At 36.3% G+C, this 25,914-nt stretch overlaps 1 protein-coding gene across 2 annotated transcripts in view; it reads right to left on the reverse strand.

Annotated features, from left to right (window-relative positions):
- Positions 1 to 25,914, reverse strand: part of LOC126759527 (protein misato) — a 116,255-nt gene that overhangs the window by 16,082 nt on the left and 74,259 nt on the right. The window lies entirely within an intron of this gene.

A 25,914-nucleotide genomic window follows, 5' to 3' on the forward strand; every position in this document is an offset into this window, starting at 1 on the left:
CGTTTTCACTTTGTACTTGCTAAAGGAGCAAGTTAAATTCCCCTTAGTAGATACGAGTGGACTGGCGCACGCCATAGTAGCCAACACAAGAAAATTGTTTTAAAAGGACACACCGTTATAGAAGTGAGGCCGACATATGTACATAGGTGCGCTACTGCTTCGTTGTTGTTAAAGTAAACTTGCTGAAAATCTAACTAAATCACAGCGCTTTAATATTTCACCAGTATATACAGTGCGTATACGCGTATACGTAAAATAAGTGAACATTTCTAATGTTTTTTAATTAATGAACTGAGCGTTTACATTTCGAACTAAATTGTTATCACAGTTATCGCAGTTACTTAATAAGCATATTTAAATATGCCAACCTTAATAAAAGAATACTAGTATTAGTATGACTTTGGATCGAACACTACTACCGAACTAAAAAATATTTAATCTCTAAATATTTCCGATCTATAATTTGCAAAAGTATTTAATATTCGTTTGAGACGAGAAGGAATTAAAAAAAATGTTGTTCTTTTTCGATTCCAAAAAAGGTTTTTGTTATTATGCTTTGTTATATAGAAATGATCAGGAAATCGCCGGCCGTGCAAGCAAGAACTTCAGAATAATTAAGATTTGTTCCTTGGAACCGAAAGAGAGTTTGTATTACAGGTTAGCTGAAACGCTTTCATTTACACGCCCACTAATACGCGAAAATTTATAAATGGCTAAAACTAAACAAAGCATGTAGATACAAAGCCATTTAGTGGAATGTATCATGTCGGAAGTAGGATCTGTGGGATGAGAAGTAGGTAGAGGTCCCGCCCTCTAAGAGGTTTCGTGAGCATTTTAAGAAACTACTTAACCTATTTCAAACAAACTTGCTAATGGAATGTATTAAAAAAAAAAGTTACTTGCTGTGAAAATCGGTTAAATCAGATGATAACTACTCCCACTCCCCACATAACGGTTATATTGAAAACTACTAAAGAGTGATAAATAAATAAGTATGTACATGCGTTAGAGACTAAAAATGCTACGAAGGCTCATAATGCGAGCCGGTGTCAAAACTGGACAAAGGGTGTGGCACTGTTCATCTTTGGGTGAAATCCTATGTCTCTGAAACTTCAACCAAAAATCGACATGGTATGATTTCTTATGTTATGTTATGAAAATAGGGGCAATCGGGTTACATCCACGCACGTGATATATGAGACTATTTTAAATTGCATCTGATTCTTTTGATTTAGAGTACATTAACCAAAAGCTAATGATGTTATCGAAAACTTTGCATACAAAATGTATTTAAGGTTTGTTTCGACATCTAAAGATAATCGAATTCGGACCATAAGTTTTTGAGTTCCTAGATAACGCAAATAAATCGGTCTTAAAGATTAGAGATAAAATGTTGGAGCTGACTGAACTGAACAGCTACACTTTAAAAGGCTTTAACGATATTTGAAGGTTTAGACTATCGATATAACAATTAATAAATAAAACAAATGTTTTTTTCTTAAATTTCACACTAGATTTTCATCCATTCTTCAAGGATTATTTGCTTTAGCTCATTTTTTGACGAAACATGGTGTTTTCGAACACTTCTATCCAAGTATTTCCATAAATGTTCGATCGACTGAGCTGAGTACGGGGGAGTGAGCTGGAGTTTTCAAGGTGTGAGTAATGTTGTACACTTGGGGTCGATGACATGCTGAAAGTGGTAGACGTTCTCTATTCTATGTTTTTTAGCGCTTTTATTCATTTTCTTTAAGAATATTCAAATAAAGTGTTTTGTCCATTATTTCATCAATAAACACTAGCTCTCTAACCATGGACGCTGACATACACGTCCGCAACAAAAATCCAGCTCCCCAGTGTTTTACTGTTGGGCGAATATTTTTTCTTTTTTTTTTTCAAATAAATCTTCGCACTTTCTCCGCAATTGCAAAACTCGCCCATCTGATTTGTATACACAAAATTTACTTCCATCGGAGAAGATAACTTTCTACTAAAAGTCCGTCGGTTCGTTGAAGTGCTTCTTCTTCTTAATTGGCGTAGACACCGCTTACGCGATTATAGCCGAGTTGAAGTGCTGCTTTACGTATAAAAGCTGCTTTCTTTGGTTCAACTTACTAATCATTGGTTTTTTTGCGTCAAACTCGTAGAATTGTAGCTTGTAAGAAGAATGCTAAAATTTGTGTTGTAAATAGTTTCTGGTTTTATTTGCCTTTTTAACATTGTAATGATTATATGACGGTGACTTTTGTTTTTCACCGTATGTAAATACGTAAAAAAATATATATATTAATAAAAATGTTTCATCATCATTACCATTTCCTCGAAATAGAAAAATACAAAAGTTAACAAAAAAGCGATGCGTTCGAACATTTACTAAAAAGATTAAAAAAAGGTCAACAACATAGCGACACACTTAATATTCTTATTATATTTGTTTTTGTGTTTTGTTAAGAAGAGCAAGATATGTATGTTTTTAATCCGCACACATACTCGTATGGTAATCCACCAAATTGTCGAACGACTCGGCGTTGACCACAGCACAGCATTGTTGCGGGCATTTAACTATTTACATTCTATTACGCCTTATTTATATTTCATTTACAATTAAATATTTATTAGCAATTATTACTAATTCGTGTGTAAATTTGAAAGTAAATGCCAAAAACAAAAACAAAAAATGCAAAACAAAACAACAGTAAATGCTTAATACAAATAAATAAATAGGTATTTTAACCGTTATATGGGTTAATTGGCGGCTGTTGAATGGCATTGCGGCTAATTGTGGAGTATTAGCTTTAACAGTTGCCAACAAGTGTAATTATTAGTTAAGCCTATGGCTAAGTGATTATTTCACCTATTTTTTATTTAAATAATAGTTATTTATTTTTTTTGACGAATTTTATTTGTGGCTTTGTCAAGGAGAATGTAATTAAATTGTTTGCTATTTATAGCACGAATATTGACATACACATATAAGAACTTTCTTTTGGAAATGTACCAGAATGGAGTGCGTTTTGCTTCGATATGGACCCTATAGTCACTTTCGTTTAGTTATGAACTTGCAAGAACAACAAGTTTCTGTTTACGCTTATAAAAAGTTAGAAAATATTACACTTCTGATTCCGATCATAACACACTTTTGGTATTTTATGGTAGGTTGTAGGCACAATACATTCTAGTAGTCGCATCAGACTCGAAAAATATTTGATTTTTCTCTTAAAAAATTTTACAGTGTATTCCTAAAATATGTATAAATATATCTTTAAGGGCTTAGGCATAGTTAAAACTTTCCAAAAACAATTTTTTTGTTTGTTTTTTATTAAGTGTGTAGAAATATCTTAGAAATGTTTTCTGAAAATTTGAATGAAATTAGACTAATACTTTTTGAGTTTTTCGGTAATTTAGCAAAGTGTTCTAAGCGAAGCTGATTTTCATGTGGTCAGCACGTTGCAGATTGGTCTGTCACTGCAAAGATTAACATACAACTCAGGGAGACTATGTTGGAATGGCTCGAACTCTAGTTTCTATTATCCAGATCACTTCATCCTTCGACTTCGTACTTAAATCTGCGAGGGTTATGATGACAAAGTGAATCTGCTTTAGAAGGAGAACAATGATGTTCTTCAAGAATGGTTTGAGAGGATAATAGGTACCATGTCACTCTATATCAACTGAAGATGACAATTTAGTAAGCGGTAGATCTTCCACTTGGAAGTAGAAACCTTTCAAGGCAATAATAATTCCATACTATAGTTGGGCCAACTAGTTAAAAATGGCTTTAACCTTTCTGAAAATTTGAAGTAAATTCGACAAATACTTTTCGAGTTATTTAATAATTAGCAAAGGGTTCTAAGCGAAGCTGATTTTCATGTGGTCAGCACGTTGCAGTTTGGTCTGACACTGTAAAGGTTACTATATGTGTTGGAATGGCTCGAAGTTGAGACACGTTTAGCTCCTCAGAAGTTTCAACTCTAATTTTTATAATTCAGATCACTTCTACTTTCTACTTCTTCCTTATCTCGGCGGGGGATATGTGGATAAAGCAAAGTTGCTTCAGAAGGAGAGTAGTCAATTGTTCGACTGTGATTATCATGAAGTGTTTAGAAAAAATCAAGGATGTTAGATTGATTAAATAAATAAATGAGGATTGCTCCGCGACCAAAGGTCTATTGCGCCCTTTCCTAAGTCACAACGACTCACAGAGCCCTAGCAAATTGATAAATTCCAATATACTGCTAGGTGCTATTGAGGCGATGTAATCCCTATTTGGAATCAAAAGAATCAAAAAAAAACAAAACATGAATCGAAAAGCCTTTATTTACTATGTATGGATAGTTTGGTGCGTGGTTCTGCGACCACTGCGCCAATTCCCTACGACGTTTACGTGCCGTCGTGAAGTTTACACTTTTGTAAATGTTGTCCCTTGGGAGAAGAGCCAGTGCTTCTGCTGTCATTTGAAGAAATGTGTGTTTGTCAACTTGACCGATTACTAGGTGAAGAGGTGTGTGATACCGCAAGACTGCAAATGCCGCCGTGGAACACGTGCGCATGGCACCCGACACACGGACCCAGGTGAGTCGTTCCTGCTTCGATAGTTGAAGTTCTACCGAAGTCTGCGATGCTTCCGAGGTCCAAGCCAGTGTATAGCCACCTGACAATACTTGGCATGCAGCCCCAGGATCTACCAACTGGCCGATTGTACATCATAAGTGCTTTCGTTGCTTTGACCATGACTAATCAACATGCTGCTATCACCAATCGAGTCTGTTAAGGGGGGGGGTAAGGTTTGTTTCGTCGAAAAAAGACCTTTTTTCGTGAATTTTTTTTTAAAAAATTACTGCTGTAGGTTTATTTTACTTATTATTATATGAAAGTACAACATTTGAAGGATACTTAAAAAAAGTTTTATCGAAAAATAGCGAGGAATAACGGATTTATCGTCGATCTCTGTAGGCACCTCGAAAAAAAGTTATTGTGCGGTGACCAGCCTACAGCATCTCTGGATCATCGGAAGCCAAAAAATTAAAATGCTTTCTTTAGTTTATGAGTTTATCTTTCAATTGACGTCGAGTTTTTTTTTAATTTTTCAATTTTTGGTACCATTTTCAAGCCAAAATGACGATTTTGGACGAAAAAATCGACCTATTTGTTATTGTTAAATTCTAAGAAATTAAAATTTTTGGAAAAACTCGACGTCATTCGAGAGCTATATATATGTAGAATATTTGTACAAAATTTCAAAACTATCGATGCTGTAGTTTTTTCTACTTTAGAAATTTAGTCTCACCAAAAAATACTACCTAGAATTTTAGGTATTGCTATGAAGTACTATATTCGTGTTCATTTTAATATTTTTCATTTGTTTAATGAACAAACATGCTTACGACCGTAACACTGAAACAAGTAACATATTTTTGTGGAAATTTTTTCACTAAAAGAATTTTTAATAGTATTATTAATTCTGCTTCAAAACTCGATTCACTTAATTAACTCAAAATGTTTGGGTTCAACTTGTTTTCAAAAATTTCAAAACGAAGAACAAAACACCTCAAACATCTAATTTGTACTTAACAAACCAAAATGCTAAATTAAGTCACAAGTTAAATATGTTATTTGGTAATTTGAAACTTTTTTACTTCCGTTAAAAAGAAAAACAACAACACCAATGTGCCGTGGTGGAAATAATAACACTTCAAAGCCTACTACAAAGACGAACCTGTCAGTTTATAACTCCATGTTCAAATCCGCCAGTGTTGCCACACTTCTTTGCACATAAACACGCACACTTGTGCACAACAGCGTTACCCGATATACTTTTTTATGCCTTCCACATCCGCACTTTGACCTGGAAACTAACTTTTTGTTATGTGCAAAAGCGCAATTTGATGAGATTATTTTTAACTTTGAACTTCTCGCCCGTTCGGCGCATAAACACACACATACGCAACACACAAGCTACGTAAACTTACACACGTAAATAAGCGCGCATATTAAAACAGTTTTAAGTGCGTTAATGTACATGTACATACATATGTATGTATGCGTAAGTATAGGTATGGCAGGAAAGAACATTATTCAGCGCCTGTGCGTATGCTTTCATTTGTAAGCGCAACATTTTATTGTTGTACTCTAAGGGTAATAACGGAATATGAGGTATATTGTAGTTTCGTTTTCTTTGCTTCTGTGGTTCTACGCGAAACGTTTGTAGCTGTTGTTATTTTTGTTGCCGTTTGCGCTGCCACCGGCAGGTAATGGTGTTACCTTAACTCAATTATTACACCTGTCTTATTATAAACAGCTTGCGCAGCAGGACTGTAAAACACAGTTACGAGATTAAAGCAATTTCGACTTGTAAGTGGACTACTGAATTTCGCCGACGGAAGGAAATGAGTAGTAAAAACCAGTGATAAAATGGAACCGAGTACCCGTTAGTAGTGTGATTGCAAACGATTTCACACGAAGGTAGCGAAAATAAGTTAAGACAAAAAAAATACGTTCAAATATTTCTATACTACTCTAATTCGTAAAAGTCTTTAAACTTAAGTAGCCTCCTTTTTGCCTTCCAAAAAACTAAACGGTCTGATTAGAATTAGTCTGCTGTTATTTGTTGATTTAGAGGAATATTAAAAAAAACATACGCTTAATGAATATTATCAACGTGCTAGGTGATAGTAATGAGAATGGAAATAGTAATGTTCTAAAGTAACAGTTTGTAATAATGCTGATTAAAACGTTAGTACTGCTATTCATAAAAATTGCAAGAATAATCGTGACAATTATAAAAATAATAAAGTAAGGTTATAAGTAATGGTAATGGTACTGATGTTAATAATGGTAATCCCAATTATAAATGTTATACGGTAATTTTATAAGTAATAGTAATGGTACTGATAGCGGTTATGGTAATCATAATTATAAAAATTATACGGTCATGTTATAAGTATTGCTGGTAATTGTAATAAGTAATGATAATGGTAATGCTACTGACGCTGGTGATAGTAATAACAGCAGCAATAGTAATATGTAAGTGGCAAAAATGGAAATACCAATGGTAATCAAAATGATAGTGATAGCAGTAATCGACATGGCAACATGTTAATGGTAACTGTAATCCAAATAAGGTTAAGAAAAGTCGCGACAAATTATAAAAATTATATGGTAATGTTATGGGTAATGGTAATGATAGTGGTAATGGTAATCACAATTATTAAAATTATAACGGTAATATTATAAGTAGTGGTATTGATAATAGTACTGATGGTGATAATGTTAATAACAGCAGCAAAGTTATTGCGCTATTGCAATATGTAAGCGGCAAAAAAGGAAATACCAATGGTGATCAAAATGATAATGATAGCAGTATTCGATGTGGCAGTATGTAAGAACGATAATGGTAATTCTAATGCAAATAAGGGTAATAGTGGTTGCGACTATTATAATAATTTTACAATAATTTTGTGGGTAATGGTAATGGTAATGATAGTGGCAATGGTACTAATGATGGTAACGATTACAAAATATTATACGATAATAAGTAATGGTAATGATTAATGTAATGGTAATACTATTGACGCTGGTAATAGTAATACCAGCAGCAATAGTAATACGTAAGTGGCAAAAATGGAAATACCAGTGGTAATCAAAATGATAGTGGATATATAGGGTAAAAATGGTAATGGTAATTGTAATGCAAATAAGGGTAAGGATGGTTGCGACTATTATAAAAATTTTATAGTACTGTTAAGGGTAATGGTAATGATAGTGGTAATTGTGATGACAGTGCAAATATTAATAGTATTGTTGAAATCAGTGGGAATAACAAAGGGTATCAAGTGATGATATTGATGGTCGTAATGGTAATCACAGTTATACAAAATAATATTATTAAGATAGTATGGTAATGTTATAAGTAATGGTAATGGTAACGGCAATGGTACTGTTGGCACTAAAGATAACGACCATGGCAAAAGTGTGAATACTAAAGGTAATCAAAATGATAGTGATAATAGTATTCTCAACAGTTATATAATATGTATACCATGAAAATTGGAAAGAGTAATTCTAATAGTCAAATATATAAAAATCGTACACTAAAGCTATAGCTAATGGTAATGACAACGGTGATTTTTAAATAAATTTTAATGGTCATACTGATTGGAATGGAAGCACAAGTGTAAAAAGCAAAAAAGAATTTCATAAACAACTTTAAATTTTGTCTAGATTGTAGTCAAGCCTACAAACCGCTTAACGATAGTGCCGCAGTCAAAAAATTCGATGCCAATAGATGGATGCCAGTAATGAAATAATGGAAGTATAACTGTTTTCAGTTCAAGTCAGAGTTTTATTAATCTAGCTTCTCGATCAAAAGTTAATTTGGCGAATTTCATATTTAAGACTTTTCACAGTGAAGGTACCCTTATTTGTCGAGTAATTGTTTAGTTCACAAATGAATAAAGGCAAAACTATAGTTACACAAATGTGTGAATTCCGGTAACAACTAAGTACTTTGGAGTAATGTGACTGGTACTCGGTTCAATTACTGGTCAGAGACAGCACTACCCAAATCGGAATTATGCAAAAACTTACGAATTCTGTAGTGGAAATTACAAAAAAGTAAAAGTAAATTATGGCAATTGAAAATGAAATGAAAGCGAAAATTAAAGATATAACGATGCACTAAGGGAAACCATAGCCACTTACTGGAACAAACCAAGTATTTGAGTGCATCGTTGGTGTGAACAAGACAAAAATTAAATTTTTAATACTACAAAACGAGCTTGGAAACACAAATGGACGCGCAGCAAACTACAAGGCCGCAGACAGACAAAAAAACACGCAAATGAAAGAGGAAGGAAGCGAACAAATACGAAGGAGCTAATGGAGACAATAAAGAAAAGAAATTGCAGTGAAGCACCGGTTGAATGGCGCTTATGAGGAGCACGAGACTGCCACAGTCGGAGGTAAGCGGTTACATAGTCAGCCGACAGGACAATAAAAACTTGAAGACATAAAAAAGAAAATTAACCAACAAGACAATAACCACGAGGTGGCGAATTAGACAAGTGCCCCTACATATAACATAAATTAAATCACACACTAAAGTGGTGGGGGGAAATACTAAAAAAAAAGAAATAAAGGGACATGAGCGGCACGGTTTTTTCTCGGAAGTTGAAAATGTAGCGAACAATGACAGTGAAGCATAATGAAAAGATAAAATAGCAACAGCATGAAAAGCCATGCGAAAGACGATGCCGAAGAAGAAAGAAGACGAGACAAAGTTGAGGAACTAAAAGAAAATTTTTCGGTATATATATATATGTATATATATGTATGTATATACATAGTATGTAGGAGTAGCGTCCGCGAATTTACTGTTTGCATTGCGGTCGAATTTCGTTTGTAAAGTTGCGGCACGTAACGGTAACAACAATGCGAAGCAACGTAAAACAATACGAGCGCCAACTACCAGCAGACACATGTTGCAGCGGGTATCGTAGACACTTTGTATTGGCGTATTTGTAGCGAGAAGCGAAAATCCAATTTTGCAGCAAGTAAAATATTTGCCTTTTAAATTTACTGCAAATTTGTTAAGTGTATGCGAAGAGCACACGCCGCGACTGCAGACAGCTTTTCGCTTAACTTCAAGTATATATTTGTGTACAAACGCATTGCTCCTTTAGTGTAAGGAAAAGGGAAGGGACAGGCCAATAGGATCGGCGCCGGCGGAAACTGGCTGAGCAAGCGTAGCCGAGAAATTTGTTTATGTAACAAATGCCAATATTCAATTTAATTCAAAGTACTTAAACATGGCTTCTCTTGAATTATTTGGATTAAACTCGTCTAATAAATCTTTTCGGTGTTGTTTTCATAATTTACTAAAACAATTCAGGAGGACGCAACTGCTGCATTCATTCAACTCTAGGCCAAAAGGATCTCGCAGTCGCAGAGGACGTCGATCAACGTCTGCTAAGCGCACGCGAGATCCGTGGGTACAGTGCTCGAACGAAAGGTGACTATGGAGATAACACTGGTTCCAATTCTAGTGTGAGCGGGGCAAGGATATCTTCTCTTGTTAGCTCATCGGCTTTGCTGTTACCAACGATTTCGCTACTGACCGGACTATATTTAGTGAGGACAAACACTTCTTAAATATTTTTCAGCGCATAATTAGCAAGCCTAGCACTGGTATTGCTGCTCTACTGTAGGAATGAATCTTAATAGACGCCAGTTCCGCCTGAAAAACACTACAGTGTTTCGATTACCGAAAGCTAGCACGGGCGGAGAGTTCCTTACAATAAACTCGCCCTTCATCTTTCCCCCTACTTTCGAACCATCCGCAAAACAGCTCACTGAACCTCTTGTCCAACGACTTGTCCTCGTCTACATATCTCTAGTCGATATGTGAACAGAGAAAAAGAGATAAGGAGTAGCCTCTGCGAAGCATTGATCAAAGTTTTCAGGGATGCAGTTGAAGGAGGAGAGAATTATGTAGATATTCAATGACTGAAAGAAAGCAGAGGAGACAGTGGGATCTCAAAAGACTTCGTAGATCATATCTTGAATAAAATATTGGTTACTTCGGAAATCAATTGCAACTACGAGATCAGCTTATCCCCGTAGACCTACCTTACATTCTTCTATAAAATGTGTTTTTAAGATGGATTAAAGAAACTGGAGGACAGCTGGGTCAAGTACATCGAACTAAAACGGGACTGTGTTGAGAAATAAACCGCTTTCGGATGATCCGAAAGGGCGTTGAGTTGCTATTAAAACTTTATTTACACGAAAAATTGACCACGTCAACCAAAAGGAGGATCCATTTGATGCAGAACACTTGGTGACGGCAAAACCAAACACTATCAAGTCCTTGCCTGTACGATTTAAGATCGAAAACCAATAAGCTCCGCAAAAGCAAACATCTACGTTTTAAATCGATCACCAGGGTTCACTGTTTAGCAATGTATACAACCAATCTCTATCAATCCGCCTGAAAGAAAGACTTTTCCCAAGGAAAAAAGTCAGCCATTGTGAAACCACTGGATTAAAATTGCCCCACTCTATTATGTCCTCTCTGAATCACCCTGTGCTCCAGATAAAGTTCATCATTAAAAAACTGGGACCTTAACAAGCCCATTAAGTTCTATGGAGTCTCTATGTAGTAGAGGGCTTTAGAAAAAACTACACTTGCGAAGAAAGGGGCGGCGCTCATCGGCCTTTGTGGTGACTAATGTCCACTCCAATCATGGCACTTAACGCCATCTTGCACATAGTGGCCGTAGACATTGTCGGAAGGAGTATGGCTGCGAAAGTTGCTATCTCTCAGACTCAGAGAATATGGGATCTTAAAAGAACACGTATGTGAACACTCGGATAACCTCGCACACTTTGACTTCATACCGGATCAACCAAACTAAACTCTGGCGGCTCCTTCTCTACCCATATATCGGCGAGAGAGTTGTGGGTGGGAAACAGTCGTTGGAGGAGAGAGGCGGTGAGCTTCTTTACGAATGGATCAAAGCTTGATGGGAAGTTTGGTGGAGGGGTTTACTGTCGGGAGCTCTCTATCAATTCCAACTTCAAACAGTCAAGATGTTGCAGTGTCTTTCAAGCCGAGGTTGCAGCTGTTAAAATAGCAGTAGATTTACTACTCCGGAGTGCAACCTTCTTCAGGTAAGTGACTATTCACTTCGATAGCAAAGCGGCTATACTAGCCTTGAACTCATTAACACGGCGTTCAGTGTTGGTCAAGGAGTGCCTAAAATCCATCGCTATCAACAACATCGCAAGGGTGTCTTTGCCTTAATAAAGCTGGTGTGATTTTAACAGGTATTGTCCTATTGACTGTGCTTAAACACTTGGGACTGCACACCTGTAGATATGCCACCGAACTGGCGGGAGCGGAAATTAAACGCCTGTGCAAATTTGTATTGGCTGCATAAGAGTTCGCCTTTTTTTTATGGCTTCATAAAGGACTACATATAGCAGTCAATGTGCGATCTTTGATCAGCCATCTAACCTAACCTAACTGGACATGATAGAGTGAAATCTGGATGAGGCGGAGTTTAACTTGCTAAGTATCGACTAAGGACACTATTTCGGCTTTCTCCTGTCATAGAAAATGAGCTGAACCGAATAGCATGAATTTTCAAGCTCAAATTCCAATTTAACGCTGTAAAATTACACATTTTTTGTGGTGGATAGTGTTTATTTATATCACTCAATACTATAAATAAGCTTATAGTTTTTCGAGCTCTTTATGCCCAATTCAATACAACTGCTTTTCTAGAGTATTACATCCCACTACATAGATATACAGTGTCGGACAAAACATATTGGACTGATAGCTATAATTGCTTAAAACTTGTCGTTTACTCCAAATTACAATTTTGGATATAAAAAAGTACTTAAATATAAAGAGATATTGATTATTTAGTGAAACCAAGAAAAACCTTATAATTTTTTTTAATATTTTACATTTTATACGAAAGAAATTACAAGTACCCAATATTCACTGCGACAAAACATATTGAACTAGTCGAAGTTTTTCGTGAAAATCCGGTTATTTTCTGACGATTCTGCATTTTTTTCGCAAATTGAACAACGACATAAAAATTCAACATGATTTTAGTTGAACCAAGTATATTCAAATAAAAGGTTGTGAAAAATTTTACTTTATTCGAAGAAATTAATAACAAAAAGTGGCCATGGCTGGAAATAAACATTCAATTCAATTAAAACAATTAATTATTAAAGACTACAAGAATGGATTATCAGAAAAAAACATTTGTTACAAATTTGATGTCAATAAATCAACAGTGAGCTTTATTATAAAGAAATTTAGGGACAGTGGAAAACTCACCATCGTGGAGGACGACCCAAAGCTACAACATGACATGACGATTTTAAAATATTTAGAGTACTAAAAAAGTTTCCTGATAAGTCGGCAGCGAGTGTGGTTAAAGCCTTAAATTTGAAAGTTAGCAGTCGTGCAATTCAAAGAAGAGCGCGTGTAAGAGGTTGGATCCCCGATACTGCCAAGGCACGTTTAAGCATGGTGGAGGGGCCATTATGGTATGGGGATGTTTTTCCGGGTTTGGTGTTGGACCTCTTCATCGAATCAATGGTATTATGGCTCGATTCATGTACAAGAATATCCTTGAGAACGTGATGCTTCACCATGCCGAGTGGAATATGCCACTTTCATGGTCGTTTCAACACGACAACGACCCAAAACACACGTCGAAACTAGTGGGAAATTGGACAGTAGCTCAAAATATTAATGCCCTAAAGTGGCCAGCTCAATCGCCGCATCTCAATCCTATTGAGGATCTTTGGGAAATAATAAATAGAAGGATAGACAGAGAAGGAGTGAATGGAGATAAAAACAAATTGTTCGAAGCTGCAAAACAAGCCTGGTTAAGCATTCCACAAGAAGTTATTAACAATCTAATAGCTTCTATGCCAAATAGATGCAGAGAAGTTATTAAAAATAATGGTTATGCTACAAAATATTAAATAACAATAATTATTCCAATATGCTTTGTGACACTGAATATTGAATATGTTAAATTTTTTTTCGAATAAAATTTCATGGCGTAAAATAAAATTTTGTATGTTTTCATAAAATAATATAATATTTAAAATGATAATTGCGAGAATAGAGGATGATAATGTACTTAATTCGTAAATATGAGCCCAATATGTTTTGTCCGACAATGTACATGAAAATCTTCATACATTTGCCAAGCCATGCTTTCACAACGCAAAGCACACATATGTATGTATAAGCGATAAATGCTTATTAAACAGCTCAAAGCTCATCAAATACCTAATAAATCACAGCTAATCAAATTTTCACAAGTATTCAGTGTGCAATGAAAGGCAAATAGGGAGGCATGTACATAAAAGTGTTATACCAGTAAGTGTACATATTGAGCTGCACTTGAATCACAGTCATTTCATTTAACTCAACTTAACCCGCTTGCTGTCTGCCACTTGCAACAACAGCTTGCCGCAGCAGCTAGTGTGCTGTGCACTGGCTGTAGCAGCTGTGAGCAAACAAAATGAACAAAACTTACAGAAAGAGACGAAGGAAGATGGTTAAGCATGTGTGTGGCATGCCCATACATGCATATACATGTATGTGCATGTATGTCAGTTTATATTTTTAATACAATTCGTACTTGAATGTTGATAGTCTGCTGCAGTCTGTGTCGTGCAGTACGTGTTTGCTGCATATTTTGCAAAAATTGATTGAGCAGCGGTTGGCTTAAAGATAACAAAAAACGAAACACAAACACAGCGCACATAGACACTATTGTTTGTGCGTGTGTGTATATAGAGACAAAGCGGCAGCGGATGCGGTGGCGTATGAGTAACTATTTTGGTAATGTCTTTACACTGGAAAAAGGCAATAAAATGAAATATGCAACAGCAGCACAAAACACATACTCATGTACATGCATGTATATATATACATATATGTGTGTGTGTTGAAGTGTAGCGAGCGATTTGTATGCAAGCGCATCGAAATAACTCTGAGCATGCTGGCTTCCTGCTCAACTTTCAGCATGCAATAGCGGCACGTAGTAAAACGAGTTTGCGATTTTTGTTGCTCAAAATGGCAAAAAAGCTAAGAGCGAAAGAAGCAACACAAAAAAGGCAAAGCAAACGTCGCAAAATGGCTGCGCAGCAAACACGTTCCTATCGATGTAATCACCGTATAAGCTATCGAGTTAGCTGGATTTTCTTAAACACATTGCACACATCGTCAGCTTCTTAGCCGATCGCGTTAAGGCATAATAGAAACTCGAACGAACAAAACAACATGAAAAAACAGCGTGCGAGACAAAGAAAATTCTTTTTCAGATGTTTTAAAAGTGATGCCTTTGTCGAAGCAGTTGATTTCGGAAACTTTATCGCACGCAATCTCTTTCAGTAGTTCATTTGATTATTTCTTATTTTTAAGCACAATTGGATCTGCTTTTGAAAAAATGTTTTCAATTTCTTTCGGTTGAATTGAGCTTCGATTGGAATATATTAGATGTCAAATTTCGTGAAGATATCTCGTCAAATAAAGAGATTTTCCATACAAGCACTGGACTTCGATCCTTCAGGTACATATGTATGGCAGCTAGATGCTATAGTGAGCCGATATCGACGGTTTCTCGGAGAGAAAAGGCTTCTCGGAGAGAAAAGGACTTACATATGTAAAATTTCACAGTGATATCTCAAAAACTAAAGGACTAGTTCTCATATTCACATTCAAACGAACAGACAGACAAAATCGACTCAGCTCCGATCATTCACATTATTGTATACATTATTGGGTCGTCCAAATTGTCGTTTGTTTACCGTTATATATTTTTAGGAATTTTTTTGTAATAGTTTTTGTTTGATGCCCTATCGAATATGGAAGAACGAAAACAAAATATTATTGATATCTTACGAGTTTTTCTATCAAAAGAGTAAAAATGCAGTACCCGAAAATTATAAATAAAACGCAAAACATTTAATTATTTACAAATATTTATTTTGTCGCCTTCAAAGTAATCCCCACCAGATGTAATACACTTATGCCAACGATTTTTCCAGTCTTCGAAACACTTTTCATAGGCACTTTTTAGGATGGCCTTCAGCTTCTTCAGCAAATTTTGTTTTATCTCTTCGATCGACTGAAAATGACTTCCACGGAGCGGCAATTTCAGTTTGGGGAACAGGAAAAATTATACGGAACTAAATCTGCTGGTTAATCAATGGTATTCATTGCATTTTTAGACCAAAGAGACCTGTTTACAATACTATTTTTGAAAAAATTCAGCTTTCTCAGGACGAGTCGAGCAATAACTAAAAATATCCACCAAAATCACTCGAACGAACTCGCCAAAGGTGTCGAGCTCTCTTGACATATCTTTCACACTTGCCTGACGATTTTCACGCACCATATTTTTCACTTTTTTAATATTTTCATCAGTTGAAGGGGTAGAAGGTCGTGCAGAACGAGACATGTCTTCAACGATCTCTCGACCGTTTTTGAAGACTTTGTACTACTCGTAGCCTTATGTTTTTGATAAGACTGAATCTCTATAAGCCTTTTTCAAGGAAATTATTTACAATTTCCAGGTACTTTTTTTCAGGATTCGCCATGTCCTGGAAAGACTCTTGCAGCCGATGTGGATCATACACTAGAAATAATGAACCAACTCAAACAACTTCGAAGGCCGATAGTCAGTAAAAAATGTTATGTTGCCAGTTTGATGGGATTTCAAAGGAATCGTTTATTTGCGATTAGCTGGTGCTGCACTCAAACAGAGAGGACCAGAAATGATTAATAGAAAAGGTGTAGTTGTCTACCAGGACAAAGCGAGAGCTCTTACAGGTTTGATGAATCCACAAAAGCTTTTGTAGTTCCTGCGAAAAAAATCATGAAAATGATAGCTTTTCAAAAACTTGAATCACCCTAACATAAGCAAACCCAAAAAAGTGTGCTCATCTAATGCAAAGAAATCCAACTCAATAGCTTTTCTGTAGAAGTAGATAGCTTTTCTTTGCTATCCGCCTCCGCTGCCTTTTCGGTTAACCCGCATATATTCTTCTAAGCGAGCATATCACTTTTCAGCTGTAGGAGGCGGATAAACCGCACATATCAATATATTCATACCTATATACATACATATATACTACAGTTGTGTACATATGAGCAAAAGAACATACGTAAACGCCCGCTCGCATCCAAATTTCTTCCGCTATCAGCACGCTCTTAAGTTACTGCCGCTTGCTAGGCAACTGTTTGCGAAAGTGTGGTGCATGAAATTTGATTCTCATTCTCGTATATATTTATAATCAATTTGTTTGCATATGCAACAACAAAAACGATTGCCGAGTTGGTAATAACAGCAGTGACGGCGAAGAAATTGGCTCACAAAGAGTGTGCACTCTGCAATAAATTTTATGCATAATAACAACAACAACAAATGTGCTGGAACATGCTTTTGAATTGAATTTTATTTAATATTCTGATATGTTATTATTTTTCGATAATAGAATTTTGTACGTTCACACACACAAACGCAAATAAAATAAATGCACTTTCAGAACTCGGTTTTTTTCTACTTCGTTTTAGTCTACTTAAGGCATCATTTTCTTGCAAGGGTTCAATAGGAAGCAAGAACTACGATTACAGGGAGTGAAATCGATGCTGAACAAATTTTAATAGTTATATTTTAAGTGATTCGGCATAAGTCCCGAAAGGTTTATAACATGAAGTTAGAAGTTTGCCACGTATTCAAAGAAATTAATTCAATGAAAAATATTATATTTATTATATTACCACTTTTTTTTAACTATAAAGGTAGATGCTTACGATTGAAAAAATGTTTGGAAAGGATTTTCTGTTCAAGATACTTTATTTGTCTAAACTGATATTAACATCAAAATAAACAGGTTTAAAGAGATTTGCATCTACGTACGACTGAGCAGTCTTGTACTTGTAAGTTCAACAGCAAGCAATCAGAAAACTTTTGAAATATTAGGAATTTTAATCTTTTAATGAGTACGAATGCCCATGTCAGACTTTTAATACCAACTTAAAAACAGATGCTCGCATTAAAATAAAAACAAGAAAAAATGTTAACTTCGGCTGCACCCAAGCTAATATACCCTTCTCAGGTGAATTTCTTTTAGTAACTATGTGTTCAGTTTGTACGGAAGCTATGAGCTATACGTATCCGATCGATGCGAAAGTTTTCCATACAAGCCCTTGATTCCGATCGTTCGGTTTGTATGGCAGCTATATGCTATAGTGAGCCGATCTGAACATTTTTTCGGAGATTACATTGTTGCCTTAGAAAATAATCTATACCAAATTTCGTGAATATATATTGTCAAATGTGGAAGTTTTCAATACAAGAACTTGATTACGATCATTCAGTTTGTATGGCAGCTATATGCTATAGTTAACTGATCTGAACAATTTTTTCGGACACTTTTGCTTTAGAAAATAACCTGTGCTAACTTTTGTGAAAATAATTGTCAAATGTGAAAGTTTTCCATACAAGAACTTGATTCCGATAGTTCAGTTTGTATGGCAGCTATATGTTATAGTGGTCCGATATCGGCAGTTCCGACAAGTGAGCAGCTTCTTTAAGAGAAAATGACGCTAGCAAAATTTCAAATCGATATCTTAAAAACTGAGGGACAGGGCTGAAGTCTAATTGCAGCGTCTGTTTACCAGAGGTGCGGCTGCGAGCGGGTGTCGGTCATGAAACAAACGGATTATAACATTTGATGTGTTTAACGCTTTATACTACTCGCCAGCGAGGTTGTGCGCTGGGTTTGAGACCATTTCCCAATGAATAGGAAATAACAGGCACGGATGTAAGACCCCACTTTTGATGACAACCACAGCAAACGTAAAATGAACTATGATTTAAGGGCATGCACCTGGGATGTCCGGTCGCTAAATTGGGAAGGTGCCGCTGACATCACAGCCGTCCAAGAAATGTAAATGTCTTTGCGACATTTACTACGGCGGCCATAGAAAGGAGCACAAATTCGGTGTTTGATTTGTGGTCGAAGAAATACTCGAGTCCTGGGATTTACTCCGGTTGATGAACGTCTAGCGAAAATCCGCATTGGAGCAAAATGTTTAAACATAACATTGATGCCTTTTATGAGCGGCTGGAGCGCGCTTACAACAACTGTCCCCTCCACGATGTAAAAATTTTTCTAGGCGATTTTAATGCGGGTGGGCAAGAAGGCATATTTGGTAAAATAGTCAAAAAATTCATCTTTCATAGGTTGGGGCTGATCGACTTCGGAGGAGTCCGAAATATGGTTGTTGTAGTACTGAATTTCAGCACAAGAAAACTCATCAAGCTACTTCGCTGTCTACCGATCGAAAAGTTCTTAACTAGATGATATTAAGATGATGATAGATGAACTACCCGTCTCTAGTGGCCTTGATATGCGTATGCTCTGAGAACCTAACATCGACACGGACCACTATCTTGTCGTAGCGCGCCTTTGTACAGCAAGCAAGCACGTCAACAAACACAAAGAATGTACGACGTCGAGATGTTACTTTCACAACGGACAGCGAAACAGTTTTCTACTTGCCTTGTACTTCTGCTCACTGAGAGCACTCATCAACAACTCGGTATAAGGGAACTGTGCGAGGGCATTTCCAGCTCCTTACGTACAGCTGCAAGCGAATCTGTATTCGTAAATGTCGAAAGAACAGCTTGTGGCTGATGGTCAGAGCATACTCAAGTTATAGAGGAGTTTTGCAGCTCGGTCTGAATTTGGTATCACCGCAAAACTAATAGAGCTGTGTAGGCTGACGTTCAACAACAGCAAAGCTAAATAGAGAAGGTAAAATCTTCTATAAGAGTGTAAAGTTGCCGACGTACGCCGATGATATTGTAATCATTGGCCTTAATAACAGCGCAGTTAGTTCTGCTTTCTTCCCTTCATTCCATTTGTGACTTGGCTCATATGTCACTGTTGATAGTCATAACGTTGACGTCATGATAATTTCGTCTATCATGGAACCAGCATCAACAATAACAAAAATATTAGCTTTGAAATACAACGCAGAATCACTTTGCCAACTTTAAAAGGCTTCTCTCGACGAACAAACACCTAAGAATAAAAGTTCCTCATTATTATCGTCCTGCTTTACGAGAGAAATGTTTGGCGGAAGATTTATAGTCCTTTGCGCTTTGGTGAAGAAGGACCTCTGCTCTTGGTATCTCGAATTGGCACCAAATAGCGAAAATAGAAAACTCGGCTATAAACGCGTTGGCGGTGTCTCCACCATTAAAGAAGAAGAAGAAGATATAACTACATATATAGCTTCATACTGCCTGTGTCTGACTTATGTTTACGTGTTGCAACGAACCTTTAAGTGAACAAAACTATTACACTTTGTAGCAACATGTTGGGAGCTTAAAACATTTGAATAACGGTACAATCAAATAATAGAATGTTTTCGTTACGTCACAGTTAACAAAATGGACAAAAATTACCACAAAACAAATGTTTTTTTTTTTCTTGTTTACCCCGTCACAGCCGATCGCCTGCATGTGCAACGTTATGGACGCCTTCATGTGTGACCAACTAACTAATGAGACGTGTCAGTTAACGTTGCTCGTTCATATTTCACATTTATTGCTTACATTTAGTTATTTTTACCGAAATGCATGTTGCAACACACTCGTTTATTGACACATTTAATGCAGACACATTAATAAGGCCGGCATGACCGAGCGCCACACTACAGATCACCAACATTTAGCATTGATTGACATGGATGAATGAAATGGATGAACGGGTGTATGGCAGGACAATGACTGGTCACTTAGTTCGATGGCAATATGTTCACTACAACTACAACTTCGACCACAATGCGTTCAATATCGATTGCAAGTGCCCATTGCAGTAATTTAGGCTGATTGAGTGGCATTTATGCTGACGTGCAACGCCCTGCCTAGAACCTATGGCTGACTGTTGGCCTATTGCCCTGCGCGTTTGGGCTTTTCTGCATATGTCGAGCACATATCAAATCTTGCATGTGTTAACGATTTCACCATCATTCAAGCATGCAGTCATGCCATTGTCTAAACGCCATTACAGACCAATGACGATGATGATAATGATTATGAATGTCATTTTTCGCGTCCGATTAGTTAATATATATGCACTTGCACATGTATTTGGAATATTTTGATAATTGCATCAAATATCTACAGTGCATTTCGATTGGTAGACACCTACATATAAAAAAGCCTCTCCAGACATTCATCGTTAAACATCAACGCACAGAATTTTTTTAGCATTTGATCAATAATTCGGAAAATGTCTCTTTATTTTGTGAGCATCAGGGAAAAGTTTCGGGAAAAGTAAGACTCTTTGACCCACCCCAGTGCATAGTTTGATTGCATGAGCTTGTCAATATGGATTGGTGCATTTACATCTGCACTTAGCTTGTCTAACTGCACTCTTTCGCGTTTAAAAGGCTCTGGCTGTCAGAGTGATTTTAAGTGTTGTAATAATTTTTTAATAGACTGTCAATTTCCTGTGGTGTTGAAGAACAATTCGTGTCCGTGGAACCATTTTCCAAGGCTCGTGGTTTATTGAAAAAGAAATACATATGGAAAAAGTAATATATGTTGATGGCGACACTGATCTATACTTCCCTAAAAATGTTACTCAGAACCCCGTTTTTATCAACGGCAGGAGCCATGTCAAACAATCAATTCGTCAAGTATTAGAAGAGTAACGAATCGAACGACTCTTTTTGGTGAAAATGTTATAACTTTTTAGTAAGCCTTGTTTTCGAGCAACGTCCATGGCTTATACTTACAATAAACAGTTATAATTTATTTCAAAACTCAGATTTAAAAAGGTCGAAAAAAATGCGAATGCAAAACTTTGTATAGAAAAACAATCGCAAATATCTGTCGAAGGTTTTTTGGCGACGTAACACTCTGACCAAAGAGCAGTGACCAAGGTTTATGAGCAGATAAATGGCGAATCGATCAAGACCATTACAAGCTATTAATTGCGTTTAACAGGTTTATTATATGGAATCTCACTTAGCAAAGCGAATATGCAACCTTCGTCTAATTAAACCCAATTAATAGGTCGAAAAGTGAGAACCTGGTTTAGGTGAATAAGGATTTTACGTAGACATATGAGGGCACAGACAGTTAGAGCTTTTTCACTTAGGTAATCGAAATCGAAAAGGATTATGATATAACTAGTTTAAACATTTGTGAGTCTTGAAGACACATAGACAACATGAAGAAACAACCAAATAATATTAAAAAGGATTGTGATAGAATTATTTTAATCGACAAATAGAGCGCATGAAGAAACAACTAACTGTACAAGATGTATGCCAGTTTCAAAAATGTAAGTAGAGGAATGTCGGGGAGGAACTATGCGCGTAGAAATGCTATAAAGACAAGAGCGAAAAGAGTTCAACGCCTTTTCTTATGATATACCATGGATTATGATAGGGTAACGAAATAATTAATACCACTAAGAAAACCACGAAATTTGTACAACTATTTTGACAACTTGCTTCGATAAAGTGTGCGAGAAGACGCTTTGAATAGCTAAGAGCATCATTCTGCCTACTCATCCTTCGAAGGAACCAATAACAGTTAACTATGATATAGATTGAATGAAAATTACGACTCTTGAATAACTAAGAGCTATAGTTCATCTAGACTTTAGAGCCTAGAGTTAAAACTGCTTTCGTATAGACACAAACAGTTCACGATGAGCGACCAAATTAAAAATTTTTTGGACTTGAAACTGCTGATTACCGATTACAATTCATAATTAGAGAGATTACATCAATGTAATGGCTTCTAGCACTATTGAATAGCTATGCTAACCTTCGCTTAATTAAATCTAACTTGAAATAAATTCAGAGTGCTAATCAAAATTATGAGCTGGCACCCAATATATTTCGTCCTAAAATTTTTACAAACATACAAAATTAACTCCGGAAGCATTTTTGCTTTAAAACGTAATGGAAAATACTTTAATTGCGGAATAAACATAAAATTGCAATGATTAAATCAGCACATAGCCAAATATATATTTATGCATGTATGTAGGTATGTATAATTGTGGGACTTGAGCAACAATTGTAGTTGAAATGTGGCGGCAACATAGTTTTCAAGGAATTTCTTGCATGAGATTTCTTTGCAACAAAATTCACACCAACAAAGTCCTTCAGACACACACACACAGGCATAAGAAGCGCACGAGTGAAATATATTTGTTTACCAACGAGCTGAAAACGAGCGACAGCAAGCAATGCGAGCAGCAGCAGCGCCTGACAGCGATACAAAACTTGGGACGTCAGCTAAACTTTGTCGGCAAAGAGTTGACTCCAGGTTCAAAGGGGCAAAGAAATGGCCAGTAAAAGAGCATGGGAATATGTATGAACATACCATATGTACATACATATATACATACATATGTACATGTATGTTTGTATTTGCGTTATTCTCTGTGTATGCAACTTTTTTCCAAGTTTGTGGAGTTTTGGCATTTTATTGAAATTTCGTATAAGCGCCAACAAAAACCCACAATTTGCACTGTTTTTGTTGTAAGCCCACTGTGCATGCCTTTCTAGTTTGTCCTGTGCCACGAATGCTTTGAGTTCATACCAGCGTATGTTGTTGGCTGACAATGAGTCTCGGCCTGTTTGCCAGTCATTTCAATTGAATGGTTTTCCAGTTTTTGTTTTTATTTTTTGGTTGACGCAACGCACGACGCAGGCGAACTTTTTGAATAAAAATGAAATTTTCAACTTCTTTTAACACTTTTGACTGTTAGTTGGTGTTGTTGGCATGAATACTTCACCCACAAGTCTGCCACGAGCAATAGATACTCCCATTGGTGTTGACTCACAACAAAAGTTCTACCTTGAAGAAAGCTATAAAGTACGGTGAATTGAACTCCGGCTGACTGAGGTGGAAACTAATGCGCCCGGAAGTACTTGAGAAACTTACGATACTGAAAAAGTCGCGTATGTATGTACTCGTACATATGTACTTATATGCAACTGACTCAATGGTTTTGCGATATATGTAGCTTAGAAGAGACATACATATTTTTGAATTATCATTTGGGGTTTCCCCTCTTAAAATAAATAATATCTGTTCGATCATATCTCTTCGAGTGGCTCACTTTCATGTGATAAATACGGAATATGGTTTAGGTACAGACCCAAATTCGAAGGTGAAAAACTAAACTGTAACGAGGTCCATCCATTTTTACTGGTGCTTAACGGGAATCACAGTCAATTAACTGATTGCTTAAGAGATTTCTTGCGGTCAGGTGCCTTACTTGCATTGCGCAAATCATCATTCCACAATGAGTGGCTGGGATAGTGCTTAATATTGAACTAATCTACATAGAATTGTAACCCAAGATATCTTTCACAAAAATTTGGAGAAAATAGTTCAAGTTTCAGAAAAAAGTAACACATATACAGCTTTTCATCTGATAGTGAAGCGTCAGCATGAATAATGAGTCCGCACAATAGAGACTTAAATGTCCAGTCCTTCCCACGAAGTAATACTTAGCCAATGGTTTCGTGGGAGAATCTTGAGTTACCGGATTAAAGTTCAGCATTCCGGCGTTCGATGCTTTCCCCCACTATAAAAAATAAAAAAAAAAGAATTTTTGCATCGAAGTAAATATCTTTGTCAATTTAATATGTAGATAGAGCGGATAATCAGCGGATGTTACTACCCGTTCATGTTTGTTAAAAGAAATTTCGGTAGCTGCAGCTCTCAACTATTCAAATTTGTTAGATGTTTACAATATATAAAAGGAAGAAGTCGCACGGTGCCATATCAGGTAAATACGGGGAATGGTTAATGGTTAAACTGTGATTTGTGAGATGTTCAAATCCATTTCCATGAATTTCAGTGATGATTTCGGCTGATTTTTGATGAATTCACGCACTGTTTCGATGGAAACGTTGAAACGTTTCGGTAAAAGTTTTACCAATTTTAAAACAAAATTTAATGCTTGCTCTTTGTTCGAAGCTCATTCTCGCACCGATAACATAAACATACTGACACTTAAAAGGCAATAACTTCAGTTCCAATCGATGAAATGTTATGAAATTCTCACTGGACAATCGATAAAGATAGCAGATTCTAACGCACCAGTCGACATATAGAGATTCAAAAAGTCCTGTTTACTTTGAAACGCTCCTTGTATTTAAGACTTGAAAATGAAGCTCGTGATCTCGAGAACATTTAGTTTCAACAAGACGGCGCCACTTCTACAAACATCGCATAAATCAAGGGATTTATTGAGACAACACTTCGGTGAGCAGATAATTTCACGTTTTGGGCCGTTCGATTGGCTATCAAGTACGTGTGATATCAAACGATTCTTTCGTATGATAATAAGCATTCCCCATTAAATTTTGAAAATACTAAGTTTTTTCTTTAAAAAAGTATGGAACCTCGAAATGGATCACCCCTTATATTGTATATTTTAGCTTCGGATGCAAATCATGTATTTTATGATGAAATCAATAGATAGCTGTATGGACAAACTATTAAAATATCAAAGCTTTTGAAGGCATTGTCCACTGGTGGTAGCAGAGAAAAATATGATTCAGCTTAATATTCTGGATCCATGGGGACACTTGCGTAAAACTCTGCGAACTCCACCAAGATCGTTCACAAGTGACTTGTTCTAATAACATTCCTGAACATACTACATATATAACTCGAGTTAAAGTTCGATTCTAATCATTGCTTTCCAATCTCATCTTATTACGCAAAGGAAGAACTCTTCTACTACAAGTAAATACTAGCTAAACCTTTATTATTTCTTTCTTATTCAAGACTTAACGAATAAAATTTATCTGTGCAGACATTGAAACAACTTTAAAATGCATATATCTAGTCACAACTGATGTCTTCTACTTACAACTATGCTTCTAACAGCAACACGATCTTGAAAATTAACATTAGAGAAGTGGTCTCTTTGAATAACATCTGCTCAACACCAAACGAAACGAAACACTTTCGGAGACCAATTCTGAACTGTTTTACAAGAACACAAAAAAAGTGTGATGAATACATCACTTAACGGCTTCATGCTCTCACATAACAATCACCCCAGCTCAAATAAGGCAATGAATTAAATTTTGCGGAAAATATCGGTGAGAAAAGCTTAAATGAAATTGAAACAAAAGAAAATAAAACAATGGATTAATAACGGCTTACATCATGTTAATTTTAATAACAATAAAGCGTAATAAATTTTTAGTAGTCACAAAAGAAACGAAGGAGCTGCGGATGGGAGGTAAAAGAGTAGACGGCGAAAAGCCAACAAAAGGAAGGATAGCGTCAACACGGTCAG

Source organism: Bactrocera neohumeralis, chromosome 5 (genome assembly GCF_024586455.1).
Source record: "Bactrocera neohumeralis isolate Rockhampton chromosome 5, APGP_CSIRO_Bneo_wtdbg2-racon-allhic-juicebox.fasta_v2, whole genome shotgun sequence".
In the NCBI taxonomy this organism is placed as follows: Eukaryota; Metazoa; Arthropoda; class Insecta; order Diptera; family Tephritidae; genus Bactrocera; species Bactrocera neohumeralis.